This window comes from Tursiops truncatus, chromosome 15 (assembly GCF_011762595.2).
Source record: "Tursiops truncatus isolate mTurTru1 chromosome 15, mTurTru1.mat.Y, whole genome shotgun sequence".
NCBI lineage: Eukaryota > Metazoa > Chordata > Mammalia > Artiodactyla > Delphinidae > Tursiops > Tursiops truncatus.
In genome coordinates, this window is record NC_047048.1 from 79,389,373 (window position 1) to 79,413,462 (window position 24,090).

A 24,090-nucleotide genomic window follows, 5' to 3' on the forward strand; every position below is an offset into this window, starting at 1 on the left:
CCGATCCAGCAGCCCCAAGCCACGTGTGGCTTTTAAGTCTTGAAATGTGGCTAGTTTGAGTTGAGATGTGCTGTCTTAGTACATTTGGGCTGCTATAAAGAGTGCCATAGACTAGGTGGCTTATAAACAACAGTGATTTATTTCTCACAGTTCTGGAGGCTGAGATCAGGGTGCCAGCATGTCAGGGACTACTGAAAGCCCTCTTCTGGGTTGCAAACTGCTGCCTTATTCTATTCCTCACATGGCAGAAAGAGAATGAAAGAGCTCTTTGGTGTCCCTTTTATAAGGACACTAATCCCATTTGTGAGGTCTCTATCCTCATGACCTATCACCTTTCAAAGGCCCATCCCATATCATCACATTGGGGGTTCAGATTTCAACATATGAATTTTAGGGAGACAAAAACATTCAGTCCACTGTACATGCTGTAAGTAACATATACCTCAATTTTAAAGATTTAGTATGAAAAAATAGAGCACAATATTGTTATGCTGATTACGGGTTGAAATGATAACATTGGGGATACATTTGGGTTACAGATAAAATATACAATTAAATTAATTTCTTCTTTTTACTTTTTGAAATGTAGCTACCAGAAAATATAAAATTACATATGTGACTCACATTTTATTTCTGTTGGACAGCTCTGTCTCAGATGCCTCGCACCGAGGCAAGTTAAAAGAACCAGGAAACACAATTTAAAAGATTCACAGTCATTTAAAAGTTGCAAGGACATGGTAAGAAATAAAGGGAGAAAACTTCATAGAATAAAGATCTGTGTAGTCAGGTTTAAAATTCTAGATGTGTTTTTCAAATGGCTCATCTTCTAGAAACATGGAGAAGTCATTCAAAGAAAGAAAATGGGAGCGTTTCATTCAGTGATTTAGGGGCAAAACACATCAACATTTAGAGGCTACCAGCTGTTCTCCTTTCAATGTGTCTTGCTTGCGCTGCAGGGGGGAAAATATATTACATACAGATTACAGTAAGTCCCCTACGTACGAACGAGTTCTGTTCCGAGAGTGCATCCGTCCAATTTGTTCTTAAGTCCAACAAAGTTAGCTTAGGTACCCAACTAACAATCAGCCATATAGTACTGTACTGTAATAGGTTTATAATAAGTTTGCATCTTTGAAAGTTTGCAACTTGCAGGTTCATATGTAGGGGAGTTACTATATAACCCTTAACTGTATGCTTCTTACGGTCATTGACAGACATCAACATGACTCCTAGAGAAAGTTGTAGTAAGGATAAGTTATTTTTATCTGAGAAATGCCTAGCAAACCTGTATTTTTCTTTTTTCTTTTCTTAAATTATCCTACAATAAATTGACTTTTTATATATGTTTGTAATACACATGTTTGTAGCAAACAGTAGGTTCAGTCAATGTGCTACTACAAATTAGACTGCTGTTCAAGAGAGGGGTTAGGGAGGGGTCTGTCTAGCTGGTTTTCTTTCTTTCTTTTTTTTTTTTTGATGGAGATTTATTTCTTTCAGGTTTAAGATGGAAATGGAAACCTGTACCATTATTCATTTTGCATCACAGAAAGTAAGCTTCATCACCAATGGAAGTTTTAATTTCTTTGTGGAAATACATTCCTTGCTGATTAATTCCATCTTCCCTTCATTTTCAAACTGCAGAAGATTTGCTTCAAAACCCAAAGATCAGGTATATTTCATTCTTTATTGAACCAGTAACAGAAGAAAATACATTTATATTATTCAGGAAGCAATCATGGAGATACTTTATAGCTCATTTGTATCAATATCAAACTAATTCAATAAGTCAAACATGCTGCCCTTTAACCATGGAAAACTGTAAGGTATTTCAGCTGAATAAATTAAGGGCAATTAACTAAAAAATGAGCTACACACATGAAGCTCATTATTTTTAAGTTGAGGGATCCTTTTAGTTTATTAGAATTTTTTTTTGATATGCCAGATGCCTGTTTTGCCCGACAAAAGTCAAAACACCTCAAAGTATAAAAACATGCACCCCATGTGTTATATAAACTTGACTTGATAACTAACATCAGCCATGTCATTTGCAGCTTTTATCTTGGTGAAAAATACATATTACTCGTCTAAAGGAAAGGTGCAAGTTTAGAATGCCAGAAATACCCAAAATATTAAAATCCAACACAAATTGGATTCAATTGTATAATTCATGCTGGAAAATCAGTTAAGATCAGGAAGAAACAAGTTGGACATTGGCCAGAAATTCCTGTAAAAGGAATAGACAAACCACATGCTGGTTGCCTTTTCTAAATATGGACAGAACAAAGAGGATGTGTTTTGTACAAACGCCTGTTCTGGGCACAGATGTTTGTGACTACATGTCATTTTCCTGAAACTTTTAGTGAAGCATGTAGATATTTACTGACACTGCCTTAGTCTCCTAATGGTTCTGCCAGCAATACTAAATGTTGGCTATTTATGCACCCATGTTAAAGGAAATTTAGTCAATCACGATTGATTTTTGCCAGTGGATGCCCGTGAATGGGATGAACAGACTAAATAATCCAAAACAGTGGATGAAATGAAAAATAAGTTGGGTTCTACAAGGCCCCATGTTCTGCCATGTTTGTTGGTTCAGCTGTGTGTGAATGTATGGTCATTAGACTTCTTGTTCACATCAGAAGATTTGCATTTCCCGAGAATCTGGCAACTATTATAAGAACAATAATCTCAGGAGAAACATCTTGGGTGATTGATATGAATTTGCCATGGATTAAGATGTTCAAAAAGTATTACCAGAAAAATATTCACTGAGCATCTTTTAGCATTCTAGATGTTCAGGATACAGAGGTGATTAAAATAAAGACCCTGCGTGTATTCTATCCAGAAGGATGGCAGATAAGTTATAAATAAACATACTAACGATGTTACATTAAGGTTCTGTGAAGTTAATAATGGCATAGGTGGCCCGGGCCAAGGGCAACTTCAGTCACAGTGGGACAGCCTCTCTAGGAGGTAATTTTGGTTTTTTTAACTGTGCATTTTGAAAACACATCAAATCTACAAAGTGTTGCAAAAATAGTACAATTAACTGTGTATTTCCTTCATTTCGCTTAGCCAATTGCTAACACTTTGCCATGTTTGCCGCATACTTATCTCTGTATTGTTCTTACCCAATTAAGAGCTTTGGGTATCTTGAGCCTTCACTCATGTTATTCATTCCTAAATACTTCAGCGTGTATCTCCTAAGAACAATGCCATTCTAGCAATCACCATGGAACGGTATCATATTTAGGACATTTAACACTGATGCAAAACTAGAATGTAAAATACAGTGCATATTTTGAATTTGCCAGTTGGCTCAGAACTGTCTTTTCTAACATAAGGAAGTGACTCTGACTAATAACTAATTGATGAGCTAGACACAGCCACATAAAAGGGGTTTCCAGGAATAAAGACAGAACGAATAGAGAATCCAAAGAAAGTTACATAACATCTGTGTAAAATATTTATTTAAAAATGACAGTTCTAGCCAATATTCTAGGAATTATTATAACCAATTATAATAACCAAAATCTGGCTCTACATATGCTAGTTAATTTGTAAAATTTTATGTAAAATTCTATGTAATAAGAAACCTTGTCCAAATGGATAGTCATTTTGTTTCTATTTGGTTTTCCTCTATTTTACCCGTATGCACTTCTTACCTGGTCCTCCCCCCATCGTCGATTGCAGTAATCTGCCGAGGAGCGCCACCAGTAAGGTTTAGGGAGATTGTTGCCTGCAGAATTTGAAACATGGAGATGAGGTATTGGAAGCAATTTCTGATAACAGAGGCCTATAAATTGCTACCCCAAGGTACAGCTTGCACATCACCCAACAAAATATTTTTCTTTAAACAAGATTCAGAGGGAGGAGGGATGTATTAGCCATGAAACTTAATGGACTAAGGTGCCATTACTTATTAAATAGGACTGTCTATATGAAAAATGAACATTGAATGTACACATGGGGATAGTGTAATCCATTTATCTTATCTACATACACAGAAGATTCTGACCGTAATGGACCTCGTGGTCCCTTTTTGCTCATTCCATTTGCTTGAGTACCGTGTCTGGATTAATAAAAAGAGCATATTTTCCCAAATGAACATAGACAGAAAGGTAAACTGGCCCTCTCCTAAGGACAGAGAGATCCCTCTAGGACTTTCAGAGGGACCCAAGGTCAGGTGGCCCTCACTTGGGACCACGGAAAGATTGTAACATCTTTCATGTCCAGCAGAGAAGCAGGCTGGGATGTCTGATTCTTTCTAACCTTTGAAAACCATAAAATAAATCCAAAGCATCATAGGCCATCTGTTACTTACAACGCAATATCTACGGATAAATCCGAGCAAAGGGAAAACTATTACCCCCACTGGGCGAGAGTTGCAGTTAAATTTCCTTCTACTTCACTTGCCTGATCACTGCCCAAGATATCATAAAAAAACCCTCCTATACAACCCCCTTTCTTCACCCTTGAATTAATCGCTCCTCTTAATGTCTACATTTTATATTTTTTTAAAAGTACCAAGCTATAAGCAAGAGTGATGGGAACTCTGAACAAGAAAATGTCACATACACATTTTTTTGTCTTATTATTGACATTTACAGCAGCCTTAAAAAAAAATAACTAAAAATACCTGAAAGACCAGCAAGAATAGATGATTAAACAAATTCACCTAATAAATATTAGCCATATTAACCGCATTAAAAAGGAATGTGGATCATGTATGCCTCTGCTAAAGGAGAGCCATCATGGAAGGGAAAGGACATGACAAGACAACACAAACCCAGAAAGTCAATTGCAGAATTATACTCAGAGGAGTCCCTTTTTTTCTGTAAAAGCAAGAAGGCAAGCACTGTGTATGATTGTGTGCCACTGGATGTGTGTGTGTGTGTGTGTGTGTGTGTGTGTGTGTGTGTGTGTGTGTAAAGAGAACCATGGATTAAAGAACTGAGCTATTCACAGTAGTTCCCTTTGAGACGTGCTATCGAGACCTGACAGTGATGGGGAGAGGAGTGCCTTTTTAGATTTATACTCATTTTTATGTTGTGTTAAGCCCATATATTGTCATTTAAAAAATAGCAAGGACATAACCGTAAGGTAATAGAGAGAAGTGGCAGCTTAGCAAATGTCCAGCCTAGTTCCATATTCTTTGGACATATCCCTTTTTTTTTTTTAACATCTTTATTGGAGTATAATTGCTTTACAATGGTGTGTTACTTTCTGCTTTATAACAAAGTGAATCGGTTATACATATACATATGTTCCCATATCTCTTCCCTCTTGCGTCTCACTCCCTCCCACCCTCCCTATCCCACCCCTCCAGGCGGTCACAAAGCACCGAGCTGATCTCCCTGTGCTATGCGGCTGCTTCCCACTAGCTATCTACCTTACGTTTGGTAGTGTATATGTCCATGCCTCTCTCTCGCTTTGTCACAGCTTACCCTTCCCCCTCCTCATATCCTCAAGTCCATTCTCTAGTAGGTCTGTGTCTTTATTCCTGTTTTACCCCTAGGTTCTTCATGACATTTTTTCTTCTTAAATTCCATATATATATATGTGTTAGCATACGGTATTTGTCTTTCTCTTTCTGACTTACTTAACTCTGTATGACAGACTCTAGGTCTATCCACCTCATTACAAATAGCTCAATTTCGTTTCTTTTTATGGCTGAGTAATATTCCATTGTATATATGTGCCACATCGTCTTTATCCATTCATCCAACGATGGACACTTAGGTTGTTTCCATCTCCAGGCTATTGTAAATAGAGCTGCAATGAATATTTTGGTGCATGACTCTTTTTGAATTATGGTTTTCTCAGGGTATATGCCCAGTAATGGGATTGCTGGGTCATATGGTAGTTCTATTTGTACTTTTTTAAGGAACCTTCATACTGTTCTCCACAGTGGCTGTATCAATTTACATTCCCACCAACAGTGCAAGAGGGTTCCCTTTTCTCCACACCCTCTTCAGCATTTACTGTTTCTAGATTTTTTGATGATGGCCATTCTGACTGGTGTGAGATGATAGCTCATAGTAGTTTTGATTTGCATGTCTCTAATGATTAGTGATGTTGAGCATTCTTTCATGTGTTTGTTGGCACTCTGTATATCTTCTTTGGAGAACTGTCTATTTAGGTCTTCTGCCAACTTTTGGATTGGGCTGTTTGTTTTTTTGTTATTGAGCTGCATGAGCTGCTTATACATTTTGGAGATTAATCCTTTGTCAGTTGCTTCATTTGCAAATATTTTCTCCCATTCTGAGGGTTGTCTTTTGGTCTTGTTTATGTTTTCCTTTGCAAAAGCTTTGAAGTTTCATTAGGTCCCATTTGTTTATTTTTGTTTTTATTTCCATTTCTCTAGGAGGTGGGTCAAAAAGGATCTTGCTGTGATTTATGTCATAGAGTGTTCTGCCTATGTTTTCCTCTAAGAGTTTGACAGTTTCTGGCCTTACATTTAGGTCTTTAATCCATTTTGAGCTTATTTTTGTGTATGGTGTTAGGGAATGGTCTAATCTCATAGTTTTACATGTACCTGTCCAGTTTTCCCAGCACCACTTATTGAAGAGGCTGTCCTTTCTCCACTGTACATTCCTGCCTCCTTTATCAAAGATAAGGTGACCATATGTGCGTGGGTTTATCTCTGGGCTTTCTATCCTGTTCCATTGATCTATCTTTCTGGTTTTGTTCCAGTACCATACTGTCTTGATTACTGTAGCTTTGTAGTATAGCCTGAAGTCAGGGAGCCTGATTCCTCCAGCTCCATTTTTCTTTCTCAAGATTCCTTGGCTATTCGGGGTCTTTTGTGTTTCCATCCAAATTGTGAAATGTTTTGTTGTAGTTCTGTGAAAAATGCCGTTGGTAGTTTGATAGGGATTGCATTGAATCTGTCGATTGCTTTGGGTAGTATAGCCATTTTCACAATGTTGATTCTTCCAATCCAAGAACATGGTATATCTCTCCATCTATTTGTATCATCTTTAATTTCTTTCATCAGTGTCTTATAATTTTCTGCATATAGGTCTTTTGTCTCCTTAGGTAGGTTTATTCCTAGATATTTTATTCTTTTTGTTGCAATGGTAAACGGGAGTGTTTTCTTGATTTCACTTTCAGATTTTTCATCATTAGTGTATAGGAATGCCAGAGATTTCCGTGCATTAATTTTGTATCCTGCTACTTTACCAAATTCATTGATTAGCTCTAGTAGTTTTCTGGTAGCAGCTTTAGGATTCTCTATGTATAGTATCATGTCATCTGCAAAGAGTGACAGCTTTACTTCTTCTTTTCCGATTTGGATTCCTTTTATTTCAGTTTCTTCTCTGATTGCTGTGGCTAAAACTTCCAAAACTATGTTGAATAAGAGTGGTGAGAGTGGGCAACCTTGTCTTGTTCCTGATCTTAGTGGAATTGCTTTCAGTTTTTCCCCATTGAGGACGATGTTGGCTGTGGTTTTGTCATATATGGCCTTTATTATGTTGAGGAAAGTTCCCTCTATGCCTACTTTCTGCAGGGTTTTTATCATAAATGGGTGTTGAATTTTGTCGAAAGCTTTCTCTGCATCTATTGAGATGATCATATGGTTTTTCTCCTTCAATTTGTTAATATGGTGTATCACATTGATTGATTTGCGTATATTGAAGAATCCTCCCATTCCTGGAATAAACCCCACTTGATCATGGTGTATGATCCATTTAATGTGCTGTTGGATTCTGTTTGCTAATATTTTGTTGAGGATTTTTGCATCTATGTTCATCAGTGCTATTGGTCTGTAGTTTTCTTTCTTTGTGACATCTTTGTCTGGTTTTGATATCAGGGTGATGGTGGCCTCATAGAATGAGTTTGGGAGTGTTCCTCCCTCTGCTATATTTTGGAAGAGTTTGAGAAGGATAGGTGTTAGCTCTTCTCTAAATGTTTGATAGAATTCGCCTGTGAAGCCATCTGGTCCTGGGCTTTTGTTGGAAGATTTTTAATCACAGTTTCCATTTCAGTGCTTGTGATTGGTCTGTTCATATTTTCAATTTCTTTCTGATTCAGTCTTGGCAGGTTGTGCATTTCTAAGTATTTGTCCATTTCTTCCAGGTTGTCCATTTTATTGGCATAGAGTTGCTTGTAGTAATCTCTCATGATCTTTTGTATTTCTGCAGTGTCAGTTGTTACTTCTTCTTTTTCATTTCTAATTCTATTGATTTGAGTCTTCTCCCTTTTTTTCTTGATGAGTCTGCTAATGGTTTATCAATTTTGTTTATCTTCTCCAAGAACCAGCTTTTAGTTTTATTGATCTTTGCTATCGTTTCCTTCATTTCTTTTTCATTTATTTCTGACCTGATTTTTATGATTTCTTCCTTTCTGCTAACTTTGGGTTTTTTTTGTTCTTCTTTCTCTAATTGCTTTAGGTGCAAGGTTAGGTTGTTTATTCAAGATGTTTCCTGTTTCTTAAGGTAGGATTGTATTGCTGTAAACTTCCCTCTTAGAACTGCTTTTGCTGCATCCCATAGGTTTTGGGTCGTCGTGTCTCCATTGTCATTTGTTTCTAGGTATTTTTTGATTTCCTCTTTGATTTCTTCAGTGATCACTTCGTTATTAAGTAGTGTATTGTTTAGCCTCCATGTGTTTGTATTTTTTACAGATCTTTTCCTGTAATTGATATCTAGTCTCATAACGTTGTGGTCAGAAAAGATACTTGATACAATTTCAATTTTCTTAAATTTACCAAGGCTTGATTTGTGACCCAAGATATTCTCTATCCTGGAGAATGTTCCATGAGCACTTGAGAAGAATGTGTATTCTGTTATTTTTGGATGGAATGTCCTATAAATATCAATTAAGTCCATCTCGTTTAATGTATTGTTTAAAGCTTGTGTTTCCTTATTTATTTTCATTTTGGATGATCTGTCCATTGGTGAAAGTGGGGTGTTAAAGTCCCCTACTATGAATGTGTTACTGTCGATTTCCCCTTTTATGGCTGTTAGTATTTGCCTTATGTATTGAGGTGCTCCTGTGTTGGGTGCATAAATATTTACAATTGTTATATCTTCTTCTTGGATCGATCCCTTGATCATTATAGAGTGTCCTTCTTTGTCTCTTTTAATAGTTTTTATTTTAAAGTCTATTTTGTCTGATATGAGAATTGCTACTCCAGCTTTCTTTTGGTTTCCATTTGCATGAAATATCTTTTTCCATCCCCTTACTTTCATTCTGTATGTGTCTCTAGGTCTGAAGTGGGTCTCTTGTAAACAGCAAATATATGGGTCTTGTTTTTGTATCCATTCAGCCAATCTGTGTCTTTTGGTGGGAGCATTTAGTCCATTTACATTTAAGATAATTATCAATATGTATGTTCCTATTCCCATTTTCTTAATTGTTTTGGGTTCATTATTGTAGGTCTTTTCCTTCTCTTGTGTTTCTTGCCTAGAGAAGTTCCTTTAGCAGTTGTAAAGCTGATTTGGTGGTGCTGAACTATCAGTTTTTGCTTGTCTGTAAAGGTTTTAATTTCTCCATCAAATCTGAATGAGATCCTTGCTGGGTAGAGTAATCTTGGTTGCAGGTTTTTCTCCTTCATCACTTTAAATATGTCCTGCCAGTCCCTTCTGGCTTGCAGAGTTTCTGCTGAAAGATCAGCTGTTAACCTTATGGGGATTCCCTTGTGTGTTATTTTTCACTTGCTGCTTTTAATATGTTTTCTTTGCATTTAATTTTCAACAGTTTGATTAATATGTGTCTCGGCATATTTCTCCTTGGATTTATCCTGTATAGGACTCTCTGTGCTTCCTGGACTTGATTAACTATTTCCTTTCCCATATTAGGGAAGTTTTCAACTATAATCTCTTCAAATATTTTCTCAGACCCTTTCTTTTTCTCTTCTTCTTATGGAACCCCTATAATTCGAATGTTGGTGCATTCAATGTTGTCCCAGAGGTCTCTGAGACTGTCCTCAGTTCTTTTCATTCTTTTTTCTTTATTCTGCTCTGCAGTAGTTATTTCCACTATTTTATCTTCCAGGTCACTTATCCGTTCTTCTGCCTCAGTTATTCTGCTATTGATCCCATCTAGGGTATTTTTAATTTCATTTGTTGTGTTGTTCATCGTTGTTTGTTTCATCTTTAGTTCTTCTAGGTCCTTGTTAAGTGTTTCTTGCATTTTGTCTATTCTATTTCCAAGATTTTGGATCATCTTTACTATCATTATTCTGAATTCTTTTTCAGGTAGACTGCCTATTTCCTCTTCATTTGTTAGGTCTGGTGGGTTTTTTCTTGCTTCTTCATCTGCTGTGTGTTTTTCTGTCTTCTCATTTTGCTTATCTTACTGTGTTTGGGGTCTCCTTTTTGCAGGCTGCAGGTTCGTAGTTCCCATTGTTTTTGGTGTCTGTCCCCAGTGGCTAAGGTTGGTTCAGTGGGTTGTGTAGGCTTCCTGGTGGAGGGTACTAGTGCCTGTGTTCTGCTGGATGAGGCTGGATGTTGTCTTTCTGGTGGGCAGGTCCACGTCTGGTGGTGTGTTTTAGGGTGTCTGTGGACTTATTATGATTTTAGGCAGCCTCTCTGCTAATGGGTGGGGTTGTGTTCCTGTCTTGCTAGTTGTTTGTCGTAGGATGTCCAGCACTGTAGCTTGCTGGTCGTTGTGTGTAGCTGGGTGCTCTTGTTGAGATGGAGATCTCTGGGAGATTTTCGCCGTTTGTTATTATGTGGAGCTGGGAGGTCTCTTGTGGACCAGTGTCCTGAAGTTGGCTCTCCCACCTCAGAGGCACAGCCTTGATGCCTGGCTGGAGCACCAAGAGCCTTTTATCCACACGGCTCAGAATAAAAGGGAGAAAAAGTAGAAAGAAAGAATTAGTAGAAGTAGAAGGAAAGAAAGAAAGGAGGGAGGGAGTGAGGGAGGGAGGAAGGAAGGAAGGAGGGAAGGAAGGAAATATAGAAAGAAAGAAGATAAAGTAAAAAAACATAAAGTAAGATAAAATATAATAAATTTATTAAAATAAAAAATTAAGAGAAAAAAACAGACGGATAAAATCCTAGGACAAATGGTGGAAGCAAAGCTATGCAGACAAAATCTCACAAAGAAGTATACACATACACACAAAAGGAGGAAAAGGGGAAAAAATCATAAATCTTGCTCCAAAGTCCACCTCCTTAATTTGGGATGATTGGTTGTCTATTCAGGTATTCCACAGGTGCAGGGTATATCGAGTTGATTGTGGAGCTTTAATCCGCTGCTTCTGAGGCTGCTGGGAGGGATTTCCCTTTCTCTTCTTTGTTCTCACAGCTCCCAGGGGCTCAGCTTTGGATTCGGCCCCGCCTCTGCGTAGGTCGCTGGAGGGCGTCTGTTCTTCTCTCGGACAGGACAGGGTTAAAGGAGCCGCTGCTTCTGGGGCTCTGGCTCACTCAGGCCAGGGGAGGGAGGGGCACGGAGTGCGGGGCGGGCCTGCAGCGGCAGAGGCCGGCATGACGTTGCACCAGCGTGAGGGGCCGGCCGGCGTGACGTTGCACCAGCCTGAGGCGCGCCGTGCGTTCTTCCGGGGAAGTTGTTCCTGGGTCCCGGGCCCCTGGCAGTGGCGGGCTGCACAGGCTCCCGGGAAGGGAGGTTTGGAGCTGACCTGTGCTCGCACACAGGCTTCTTGGTGGCGGCAGCAGCAGCCTTAGCGTCTCATGCCCGTCTCTGGGGTCCACGCTTTTAGCCGCGTCTCGCGCGCGTCTCTGGAGCTCCTTTAAGCAGCGCTGTTAATCCCCTCTCCTCGCGCACTAGGAAACAAAGAGGGAAGAAAAAGTCTCTTGCCTCTTCGGCAGCTCCAGACTTTTCCCGGACTCCCTCCCGGCTAGCCGTGGCGCACTAACCCCGTGCAGGCTGTGTTCACGCCGCCAACCCCCGTCCTCTGCCTGCGCTCCGACTGAAGCCCGTGCCTTAGCTCCCAGCCCCGCCCGCCCCGGCGGGGGAGCAGAGAAGCCTCTCGCGCAGGTGAGTGCAGGTCGGCCCTAATCCTCTGTGCGGGAATCTCTCCGCTTTGCCCTCTGCACCCCTGTGGCTGCGCTCTCCTCCTCGCCTCCGAAGCTTCCCCCCTCCGCCACCCGCTGTCTCCGCCCACGAAGGGGCTTCCTAGTGTTTGGAAACCTTTCCTCCTTCATGGCTCCCTCCCACTGGTGCAGGTCCCGTCCCTATCCTTTTGTCTCTGTTTATTCTTTTTTCTTTTGCCCTACCCAGGTACGTGGGGGGTTTCTTGCCTTTGGGGAGGTCTGAGGTCTCCTGCCGGCGTTCAGTAGGTGTTCTGTAGGAGTTACTCCACGTGTAGATGTTTTTCTGGTGTATCTGTGGGGAGGAAGGTGATCTCCGCGTCTTACTCTTCCGCCATCTTCCCGGAAGCCTCGACATAACCCATTTTAAACAGGCAGTGAAAATTGAATTAGCCCAAGTTCCCCAAATCTTAAAGAAGGTAATTCGGGCAATTATTTATTTAATTTAAATAAAACAAAAGAACACCGCCCCCAACCTACTTTCCTGTACATTTGGATATTTTAGCACAAAAATTATAGATGATTTAAATGATTAGCTTGCATGTTGTAGACAGTTTAAACTGAGGCTATAATCAGTGAGATACTAAGTTTAAGTTATTCAGAGTCATGTTTCCACACATTTTCATTTATTAATGGTAATTAAAGAAAACTTTCAAAACTTCTCATAAAGTAGATTTTCATGGAATTAATTTTAAGTTGAAAACTGGAGTATGATCTCATCATTGGAGCATAGAGAAAAGAAAGAGAGAAAAGGTATCGGCTAGTTACGATTATAGCATTCATTTTGTGTCCTTTTTTCTGTGTAAACTTGTGACATTAAGTATGACTTTCTATTGCCTTCGGTTACCTTCCTGTTTTCCAAAGCTCAGAAATGGACAAGTGGGGGCAGACTCTCTCCTATCTTACGTCAGGGTTCCACCAACTCTGCAGGTTTTGTCAAGAGGTTACGAGCCTGGAGGTCCTGCTAGCAGTAGGCTGTCACCCACCTGCCAGCTACACAAAAGGGACTAAAGGGCCAGTACTTGGTGCTATTTGGGGCAGAGCAGTAGCTGTGCTGTGTAGTCCATAATTGCACCTCACAGTGGAGAAATAAATAAGCTTTTTCTTTCTTACCTCTAGCCAAGTGAGAGATTTTTAAAAGAAACATATTGAGAACTAGACATAGGTTCTCCTTGACTTCGGGGACATAGGAATCGGTGTCTGATGCTGAATGAAGGAAAGTTCAGAGGAGGGAGAGCTTAGGAGAGCAAAGAGAGAGGGGCTGCACTGCAAGCTGACTGTACCTTTACTGTTTGCAGAATAAGAATGTGTGCTTCTCCTGGACCAGCATTGGCGTGTTCGAAGGGAGCTGTCCTAGGGTTGTCGTAAAAGAGACCCAGCCGAGAACACCCACAGAGAGATGGGCACCTGGAAGTCCAGCTGCTGAGAGAGAAGGCATTGCTCCTTGGAAGGGCACACAGTTGGGGACTCCGTGAGAGCTCTCTTAGGAACCCAAGAATGCACCACATGTGAGAGAAAGAGCCAGAAATTTCTCCTCTACTGCGCTGAGACGGTCCAAAGCCAGATAACAACCGGTCCCCCCAGGTAAGACCTTTTCTCTTCTTACTGCGCCTCTCTCCCCGGTGTATCAAACTCTACAGCAGTTGTGTATGGGTGCTGGTGAGGAAGAAGGGACAGCAGAAAGGAAGAGGCGAGAAGCCGGTCTGCAGGTCAGGGGAGACAGACCAGCCTTACAGTGGCTGAAAGAATGGGGGTTCCGTATAGCTGGGCTGAATCTTCTTAATTACCAAAATGACCGTTCTTCTGAATGAAAGACCATGAAAAAGCACGTGTCTTGCTGAAGACTTCATCCAGCATAGAAAAGGGAGCTGCACAGAGAAGGGGTTTAATGGGGCAGAGGGAGAAAAAAAAAAAAAGCTCTGTGCACGCTGCCAGGCCAGCTTGTTCAATCCGTAGTTACACATGGCCGCTTTCAGTAAGTTCCTAAATGCTGGTTTAGAACTTTTTATTCTACTTCATACATTTATGAAAACCACTCTGAGGAAAATCTCCATTCCTTTCACGTATTGTGGAATCTTTCAGAAAGATGTCTCCCCAGTCCTTTGGTGAACAATGGCTCCGTGTCATTGAAAGAGTCCCTTCTATGAGCAAAATCATGTTAGGGAAGGGACTTTGTCAGCAGAGATTCAGGGTGCTATCAAGCCCATAATTCCTGCCACTGTGAATAAGAATTATGTGTGAACATCAAAAGGAAAATGAGTTCTGCCTCGCCTGCCATCTTTTGCTATTAAGAGATTCTGGACTTTAATCAGAACTTTTGCACAGCGCCCCTCTAACCATTCAGAAAAAGTTGGTTTGTGCCATTCAAAAAAGAGTTGGAAATGGTACTTGCTTTGTTTGAAAGTAGCCAACAAAAAGCCCCCATTTAGCAAGCATTTCCTTTTGTAGTTTAGTATAGGTGTTCGGGGTCAGGCGTATTTCCCTGAAAGTAAGTCATAAAGGTAGGTTGGAGTTTGCAAACCCACAGCCCAGGCGTCCATGTGTGTGTTGCCAGCCTGGTGTTTATGTTTTAAAACCCATGTTATTGTTTTGTTTTCTAAGAGCTTTACTGAGGTGTAATTGACATTTGATTCCAGACATATTTAAAAAGTATAATTTGAATTTTGTGTACACATAAACCCGCCAAAATGATCACCACAGTGAAGATAGTGAACGTATCCATTATCCCTAAATATATACTCGTATCCCTCTGTATTCTGTCTCTTCTGACCGCTCTGCCCTACCCCCATCCCCATGCAACCCCCAATCTTCTTTCTGTCACTACTACTCTGTGCAGTAGACTGTTTATGTTTCCCCAAAATTCATCAGTTGAAACCTAACCTGCAATGTGATGGTATTTATTAGGAGGTGGGGCCTTTGGGAGGCGATTAGGTCAGGAGGGTAGACCCTCATGAACAGGATTAGTGCCCACATAAAAGAGGCCCCAGAGAGCTCCCTCACCCCTTCCACCAGGTGAGGACACAGCATCTATGAACCAGGAAGCAGGTTCTCACCAGACACCAAATCTTGATCTTTGTCTTCCCAACCTCCAGAATGGTGAGAAGTAAATTTCTATTGTTTCTAAGCTACCCAGTCTACGGTATTTCTGTTATAGCAGCCCAGCTGGACTAAGATAGATTGGTTTACGTTTTCTAGAGATTTATAGAAGATTCATACAGAATATAACTTTCTGTTTGTTTTCCTTCACTGAGCATAGTTATTTTGAGATCCATCATGTAGCAGGTATTAATCCTCCATTCCTTCTTTATTGTGGACTAGTATTCCATTGTATGGATATACCACAGTGTTTATCCATATGCCTGTTGATGTATATCTGGGTTATTTTCATCTTGGGGCTATTGCAGATAAAGTTTCTATGAATATTTGGGTATAAATTTTTGTATGGACAATGTGTTTTTCTCTCTTGGGTAAATACTTAGGAGTGGAATGGCTAGCTCATAAAGTAGGTGTATATTTAGGTTTTTAAGAAATTACCAAACTATGTTTTTAAAGTTGTAATTTTTAAATTTCCAACCATCATTTTATCAGCATTCTAATTCCTTCACATACCTACCATCATTTGGTATGGCCAGTCTTTTTAATTTAAGCCATTTTAATGGGTTGCAATGGTATCTCACTGGGGTTTTAATTTGCATTTCCGTAATGATGAATAGTGTTGAGCTTCTTTTGTTGTGTTAATTTGCCATCTGTATATCTTCTTTGGTGAAGTCCGTTCAAATCTTTTCTGCATTTTTACTGAGTGTTTTCTTATTATTGAGTTTTTTTTTTAAACTGAAGTATAGTTGATTTACAATGTTATGTTAGTTTCAGGTGTACAGCAAAGTGATATGTGTATATATATATATATATATATACATATCACTTTTTCCTCATAGATTATTACAAAATATTGAGTATAGTTCCCTGTGTTATACAGTAGGTCATGGTTGATTATCTATTTTATATATAGTAGTGTGCATATGTTAATCCCAAACTCCTAATTTATCCCTACCATAAATTTGTTTTCTACGTCTGTGGGTCTATTTCTGTTTTGCAAATAAGTTCATTTGTATCATTTTTTTAGACTCCACATATAAGTGATATCATATAGTATTTGTTATTATTGAGTTTTAAGAGTTTTTTACATATTCTGAACACAAGTACTTTACCAGATATGTGCTTTGTAAATATTTTCTTCCAGTCTTTTCATTCTCTTAACATTGTCCCCTGAAGAGCAGAAGTTTTAAATTGTGAAGAAGTCAAATTTATCAATTTCTTCTTTTATGGATTTTCTCCTATGTTTCCCGTCTCTCGGCATCATTGTCTTTAATTACTGTGTCGATTGCTTTGAAAAATATTATCTTAAGTATTGTGTCTGGTTTTTTGGTTGTTTCAAGGGGGATAGTAAATCCAATCCCTATTCTTCTGTTTTGGCAAGAAGCAGAGGCCTGGTGTGTTACCTTAAATTTATTTTATGGCCAATATTTAACAAACTGGAAGCTCCACATAATGATCTACAGATTTGGATTCCCTTGAAAATTATCTGGTTACACAGTGGTCATATTCCTGCATAAACTAACAGGCTGGAGCAGAGTAGCCTTCAGCTTGGTTACTAACCACTAACCACTTACCCAATTCAACTTTCTGATTCAGTTGATAAAAAACAATATCTTTTTATTAAGTTTCTTAAAGATATTAAAGATAAAATTAAAGATATTAAAGATATTATTAAAGATATTAAATAAAATATCTTTTATTTTATTTATTTATTTTTGCTGCATTGGGTCTTCGTTTCTGCCTGTGGGCTTTCTCTAGTTGCCGCGAGCGGGGGCTACTCTTCGTTGCGGTGCTTGGGCTTCTCATTTCGGTGGCTTCTCTTGTTGCAGAGCATGGGCTCCAGGTGTGCGGGCTTCATTAGTTGTGGCGCACAGGCTCAGTAGTTGTGGCTCGTGGGCCCCAGAGTGCTGGGTCAGTAGCTGTGGTGCATGGGCTTAGTTGCTCCGTGGCATGTGGGATCTTCCTGGACCAGGGATTGAACCTGTGTCCCCTGCACTGGCAGGCAGATTCCTAACCACTGCGCCACCAGGGAAGCCCAGAAAACAATATTAATTATAAGGTTACTCAGCTTCGTTTGCACTCAAATATAGCCATATCTCTAGGTCATACATTGGATGGGCAAAGAGTTTTAGTCATTCAGTGAACAATTATCCTTTATTATTAAATGAAAACAATGCATATCTGATTGAAACGGTACAGTACTATTATCTTTATTTGCAAAGAAAGGGAGAAATTGACATTTTTAGTGCCTATATACCAGGCATTTTAATGTATAATGCTTAGTTAAATCAGTGAATTCAAGTCCTAAAACAATGCTATGATTAATTCATTCAAATACATATTTATTAGCCTTCAATGCAGATGGGGCACTAGCTGATGACTGCAATGGGGCAGAGAGTGTTACGATATCATCCCCATCTCATAGGTGCAGCCTGCTGGCCATCATGTAAGACTTGCAGCCTTCTTGTAAGCTCTGTTCCTCCAGGACTGGGGGCTGGCTAATTTACAAAAAAACATAATTAATCTTATCAGTGAGAATTACCTGAGGGTGGCTCAGATTAGACACATCAGACTTCATTCTAATTTGGTATTATTGCAAGTATTATCTAATTGCTTCAGAGACCGGTTGAGCTATCTCCTCTGGATATGTGGATAGAAGTGTTTTCTCCAATTTATTTCCTACGAGGTGGTTTTGTAACTTCCCCCAGAATCCTTGTTCGGTCTAGTTACCGTGAAAGAACTGATGAGAGGTATAAAATGAAGACCAAGTGACCCATAAAGATCAAGCCCATTTAGACTTCCAGCCTGGCACGGAGGGAGAACAAAGATTCCGTGCCATGAAATAAACTTGAAATAAACTTGCGGTCTCAACTTCCCTCATGCAGGCTCCTTGTAGGTAATGGGCAGTATTCTCTTCCCCATCCTAGCAGATGATTTTAGAATCAATTTGGATAAGGAATGCAAAAGTACTGTGTAAAATTAAAAGCAATATAAAATGTAGGAAAACAGTCTGTTGTGCTGTGAAATGATAACATTAACAATAATAAGGATAAATAACCCTTTTTGAATATTGCTATGCAAAACATTGATCTAAGCACTTCACAATTAGGAGTTAATTTAACCCTCATAGTAACTTCACGACAGTAGCTACTATGATCATCTCATTTTACAGATGGCAAAACTGAGGCACAAAATGTCTCAGTAACTTGTCCAAAGTCACAGCTAGAGGGTGGCAGAAATGGAACTGAGGCCAGACAGGAGTCTCTTGAGTCCATGTTCTTAATTACAGCACGATGCACCTCTCAATATGAGAGCTGAATTGTCCACAAAGAGTATTAGAAAACAGTTGTTTTCAGGGAAAAAAATCAAGTTGGGTGTTAAAGGTTATTAGAATTCCATCTTAACAGAGTTTGTTTTTTTTTTAAATTGTTTTTTCCTTACAGGGATTTTAATAGTGAGGTTTTCCTATAGAAAAAAATCCAAAACAAAAATAATCATATTAGATTTTAATTATCTGCTTAAATTTTTCTCCCAATATATCATGAGCCCAATATACCAATATGTCATGATACTTTTTTTTTTTTTTTTTTTTTTTTTGCGGTACGCGGGCCTCTCACTGTTGTGGCCTCTCCCGTTGCGGAACACAGGCTCCGGACGCACAGGCTCAGCGGCCATGGCTCACGGGCCCAGCTGCTCCACAGCACGTGGAATCTTCCCGGACCAGGGCACAAATCCGTGTCCCCTGCATCGGCAGGCAGACTCTCAACCACTGCGCCACCAGGGAAGCCCTCGTGATACCTTTTGAGCAAAATTTTTGTTTTTCCTTTTTATTCCTTTTTCTACTCAAAACACAAAAGAATGAACAAAAACATATAATAGTTCCTCAACAGATACTTGATGAATAAATTTAAGGTTACAGTTTTAATTTGGCTTGCTTCAAAAGAAACATTTTGATATGGTATCTCTACTGAAGGTAGATATAGAATTATAATTAACATCTATATATTACCTGGAGAGTTTCTTCAACCTTCCCTATATTAAATAAGATTATAATTCAAGAATTAAAGGATAGTCATATTTTTAATATAAAATTATCTTTTAAAAACTATTTCTAACTAAAAAGGGTATTTAAGTAATCACACATTCAACAGATTAATTTTAAGGACACTGTAGGCATGATAAAAACTCAAAATCCTAGGTCCTGAACCTGAGTCTCATGTTTCATGTCAACTACTCTAACACCAATGACGTGAAACAGACTCATGAAACATTACTACCCAACATTGTAACTGGATGTTAGGAAATTAAAGAATTGAAATAGATCTCATGGGAGACATTTTTGGTCTAGTTCCAGACATATGCTGCTCTCTAGTTTAGCTTAATAGGTCACTCTCAGTATTGGTACGTAGCCAAAATATTCCCAACTTTATTTTTCTTTTCATCTAGATAAAATTTGTCAGTTTTTATTCCAAAAGCATGGCGCTCTGCTTTGATTTGTGTAGCATGAAACCCCACCGCTCATTAACCAAGCAAATGCCTTAGAAGCTAACCTTGGTAAAACTAAGGAAAAACAGGATTTCTAGGATTCTTGGCAGGAAAGGAAATCCTAATTTCTGAACTCTTTATATGCGGCGTTGACACTGCTTAGAGTGAAATCTGGCCAAAGGTGTAGAACAACATCTGGCAGCTGTTCAAGAGCCATGTTGCCAAAGCAGAGATAAAAGTGAGAAAATACAAGCATAGGACGCAAGCATGAAAAACTACAGTAAGTCGCATTACACTAGATTCAAGCTCTGGAAGCTGTTAGAGCTGAGAGTGTTCTTTATACAGGCACAGAGCTATGTAGGTCAGGGACTCAATTTAACATAGATTTTGCTTTCAGTCTTGGCCTCATGTAGTAGCCAGTAGTCTCACCCTTACCCTGACAGTCCATCTTCAACACAAGGGCGGCTTATTTGGGGCTTTGTACATGGTTAGGGACTGAGTTTTATCCTAAAGCAATGGGAAGCCATGGATGGTGGTGCCTAGATGTGACTTAGTCTTGTGTCTTTAAAACACCCCTCTGACTGCGAGACTGAAAAGGTTAATCATAAAGAAAGGGCAGTTATGGGCACTAAATAAGATAATTCATGTAAAAAGCCTAGCATATTTCCTATTTATAACCTTGACCCAGAACTTGTCACGGTTTTAAATATGTAAGCATCTATGCCTTTGCTTCTTTAATTATTCACTCCTTCACGTGGTGACTGCAGTCCCATGAGAACAGGGAGCCCATCTAACGCAGCCGACCCTGAAATCTAAGTGCCTGGCACAGAGGAAGAAATGCATATAAAGCACCAAAAGGATCAAATGAATGGATAAATGGATTTGTGAGAACTCCTAGAAAATACTCCTGCTGGGAAACTTTCTTCCATTGCACTCATCTCAGATTGTGATTTGATGTGCCTGTGAACATTTGATTAACGGCTGAATCCTGAACTTGACCGTAGCTCCATAAAGGCAGCCACTGTGTCGCTTTTACTCACTCCCTGCTATTTTCTCACCATCCAGCCGTCTGGTACACAGCCCTTAAACATAAGCATTTGTAGAATAAATTAATTTAGTGGGTCCCACGGTTGTAGCAGAGGATGTACGTAGAGTCTTATAGATGGTTATTCCGTAGTTCTTTTGATATATATATGTCCTCCTCTAGCACGTATGCTCCCTGGGGGTGGGATACATGTATCTCCACGCCCTGCCAACAGCTGCCCAGCGGAGTGCCTGTATCATAGCAAATACTCAATACATATTATTAACTGGATGGCATAGTTCCCAAACCAAATGTAAATAAATGTGCTTGATTAATTTCATCTTCAGGAAGAGTCTTGAAAAGAATGAAAGAAAGTTCCATTGTCAATTTAACTTTTGTTGTATTTTATTTATGTTGAAGAAAACATTGGAAGAATCTGGAGGCTTAAAAGATGTTATACTTTTTAAATTCATGCTTTGGAAAGTCTCAAGAGGCCCTTCCTTCCCCTTGGTATTAAACAAGGCCAACGATATTACCAAGCTGAGGCTAAACTGGCATGAATTATTCAGAGCAGCAGGAAAAAGCAGCTGCTCATCTTCTCTGTCCCTAATTCTGAAGGGTGGAGAATTGGAGGGCAGTGGTGATAACACCAGGGGGGAAGAAAAGATAGATTTTTGCCCTAAACCTCATAAGCTATAACATCTGCAGCATTGCGTTTAATTTGGCGGAGTCCACAGTGCCTGCTGTAGGTAACAAGGGCAAAAAATGGGAGGAAGCATATGAATCCTTGCTTGGATGGTGGAAGTGCATGGGGGAGAGGAAAAGGGAAGGGGAGAGAGCAGAGGAGGGAGAAGGGGAGGAGGGGAGAGAGAGAGGGAAAGACACTTGCGTCCGTCCTAGAAGGCAGGAGAACAAATTCTACTTAAGGAATAATATGGGGCTGGGAAAACTGTCTTCCTGTCCAGAAGAAAACTCAAGGGAAATTTAATGTGTAAAGAAAAATATTTGCAAATTAAAACATGTTAAAATATTGTCAAAATAAAACGACCCGGCCACTCAGCTGAAGAGAACCCCTGCCTTCCGGATAATTTTTATCTCTTTGATCCAGAGGCTATTTGGGAATATTTTGAACTTCTTGGAGACCCAATGGGTGGCATATAGGAAAGTACTATGAGAGAGAAGGGGTAGGGATGTTGTGGTCATAAATATAAATACTGGAATCATAAAGTCCCAAGGGAATTCCCTGGCGGTCCAATAGTTAGGTCTTTGCACTTTCACTGCCGTAGGCCCAGGCTCCATCCCTGGTCAGGGAACTAAGATCCCACAAACCGTAAAAATAAATAAATAAATACAATAAAAAATAAAGTCCCAGGATTTTAGGACTGGAAAGCACTTTAGAGTTCCTACCATATGGTCTTGGGTTGTGGAATTTGAGACATGTCCAGTTTTCTTCTGGATTGAAGTGACTTTTACATGATGGATGTATTGATGGGTGGGAAACAATCTTGAATCTATAAAGTTTTATTGAAAACCACCCTGAAGACATTCTGACCACATCAGCTGCTTCCTAATGTTGCAAATCAAGAGCAGATGAATTGAGTCAGAAATGGGAAGAGAGTCCAACCTGTAATATGATGCTTTTTGGCGAAGGACAGGTAGATGCTCAGTGACACACTGAGGTTAAGACACTGAGGTTAGAGACAACACTCTCTTGTTGCGGAGCACGGGCTCTAGGCACGCGGGCTTCAGTAATCATGGCATGCGGGCTCTAGAGTGCAGGTTCAGTAGTTGCAGCACACAGGCTCAGCAGTTGTGGCTCACAGGCTCTAGACCGCAGGCTCAGTAGTTGTGGCGCACGGGCTTAGTTGCTCCGTGGCATGTGGGATCTTCCCGGACCAGGGCTCAAACCCGTGTCCCCTGCATTGGCAAGTGGATTCTTAACCACTGCGCTACCAGGGAGGAGGCCCTAGATGGGCCACCACACTGAGGCCCATCTAGGCTTTCATAAAAGAAAATGTGTAATAAAAATAGGAACTGCAAAGCATGTATCCCATTACATTCATTGATGTGAACTTAAAAAACACAACTAAGATCACTCCCTTCTTGACAACCTGTACAAACACCCACTTACTTGCACATAAGCATACATATATACCCATAAAGAAGTGTTAGGTTTCTCTTTAGAGCAGCAGTCATCAATCAGAAAGGACTTTTCCCCAGGGACATTTGGCATTGTCTGAAGACAGTTTGGGTTGTCACAACTGAGTGGGGGAAGGTGGCACTGGCATCAAGTGGGTAGAGGGTAGGCATGCTGCTAAGCACCCTATGAGGCCAGGGACAGTCCCCGCCACAATTATCTAGCCCTCGGTGTCAATAGGAGAGAAGTTGAGAGACAAGCCACAGGAGGAATAATAGGGAAGTTCTCTCCCTAAAAATAGCAAAAGCTGTCATTGTACCCAGCGTTGTAATTGATTATTTGTAACCTTTATGATTAATTCTCAAAACATCCACAAAAGGTCATTATTGGTATCTGCTTAAGGAGAAAGGGAAGCTTGAAGAGGTTAAGTAAATCATCCAATGTCACTTGTCTCTTTAGAAGGAAAGAGGGGACAGAAAATCAGCATGGTTGTACTCATCCAGCTGGCCCCCAAATTCCTCTTAAGGAAGGCACTCTCTTTGCAAAGAAAACTACTTTGATAAAACAGATGAATATTAAAAGATATACCCCAGGCAACGTTATGGGAGAGGAGAGCCAAGAGGAAAGAAAAAAAAGAACTTGATTTTCATAGCCCCCCAAAATAAGTAACACTTTTTCTATGAAAATACAGATGGTGCTTTTGCCTAGGTTCTCCTGAAGTCATGTGGTTTCAAGAGGTGAATTGTTTCTGACCATTTCATATAACACGTGTTCTTTTTCTTCTTGCCTTAAAAACTAGACAGAAACCAACCATGTCTAGTAAAAAGAAAATTCTTATTTTTAAATGCTGTGTTTGAAACAAGTAGGTAAGACTTGTGATTAGTTGCAGGAAAGAATATCACTTTTTTTTTTTCTTCACAGCATAGGCTGTATTCACTAGAATTCCTGGCCAAAAAAATAAATAAATAAACTATACCTCATTCTCAGTATGTGAACTCACACAAAAACTTGCTAAAATTCTCAATGCTCTACCTGTTAAGACCGAGGAAGCAAAAATTCAGTTTCCCTTGGATGGGGGTTTTTCAGATAATCCTTCTTAACAGTTACTGTATGAGCTTATCTTAGAGCAGAGTTGTAAAAATTTCTCTTTAAGGGCCAGATAGTTATTATTTCAGGCCTGCCATCCATGCTGCTGTAGCATGAAAGCAGACATAAGCAATATATAAACAAATGAACATGGCTGTGTCCCAATGAAACTTTATTTACAAACACAGGCATGGGGCCAGATTTAGCCTGTTGATTGTAGTTGCTGGATCACTACCTTGGATTGAGAGACTCCCATCTGA

The 24,090-nt window shown here is 39.8% G+C and overlaps 1 long non-coding RNA gene across 1 annotated transcript in view; it reads left to right on the forward strand.

The window, feature by feature from the left end:
• Window positions 1-1,221: 1,221 nt before the first annotated feature.
• The window catches only part of LOC109551311 (uncharacterized), a 130,161-nt gene continuing 107,292 nt past the window's right edge, over window positions 1,222-24,090 (forward strand). The window contains exons 1-2 of the long non-coding RNA XR_002178030.3: window positions 1,222-1,669; window positions 13,301-13,586. This is a non-coding gene — a long non-coding RNA (uncharacterized lncRNA). The remainder of the gene's footprint in view (window positions 1,670-13,300; window positions 13,587-24,090) is intronic.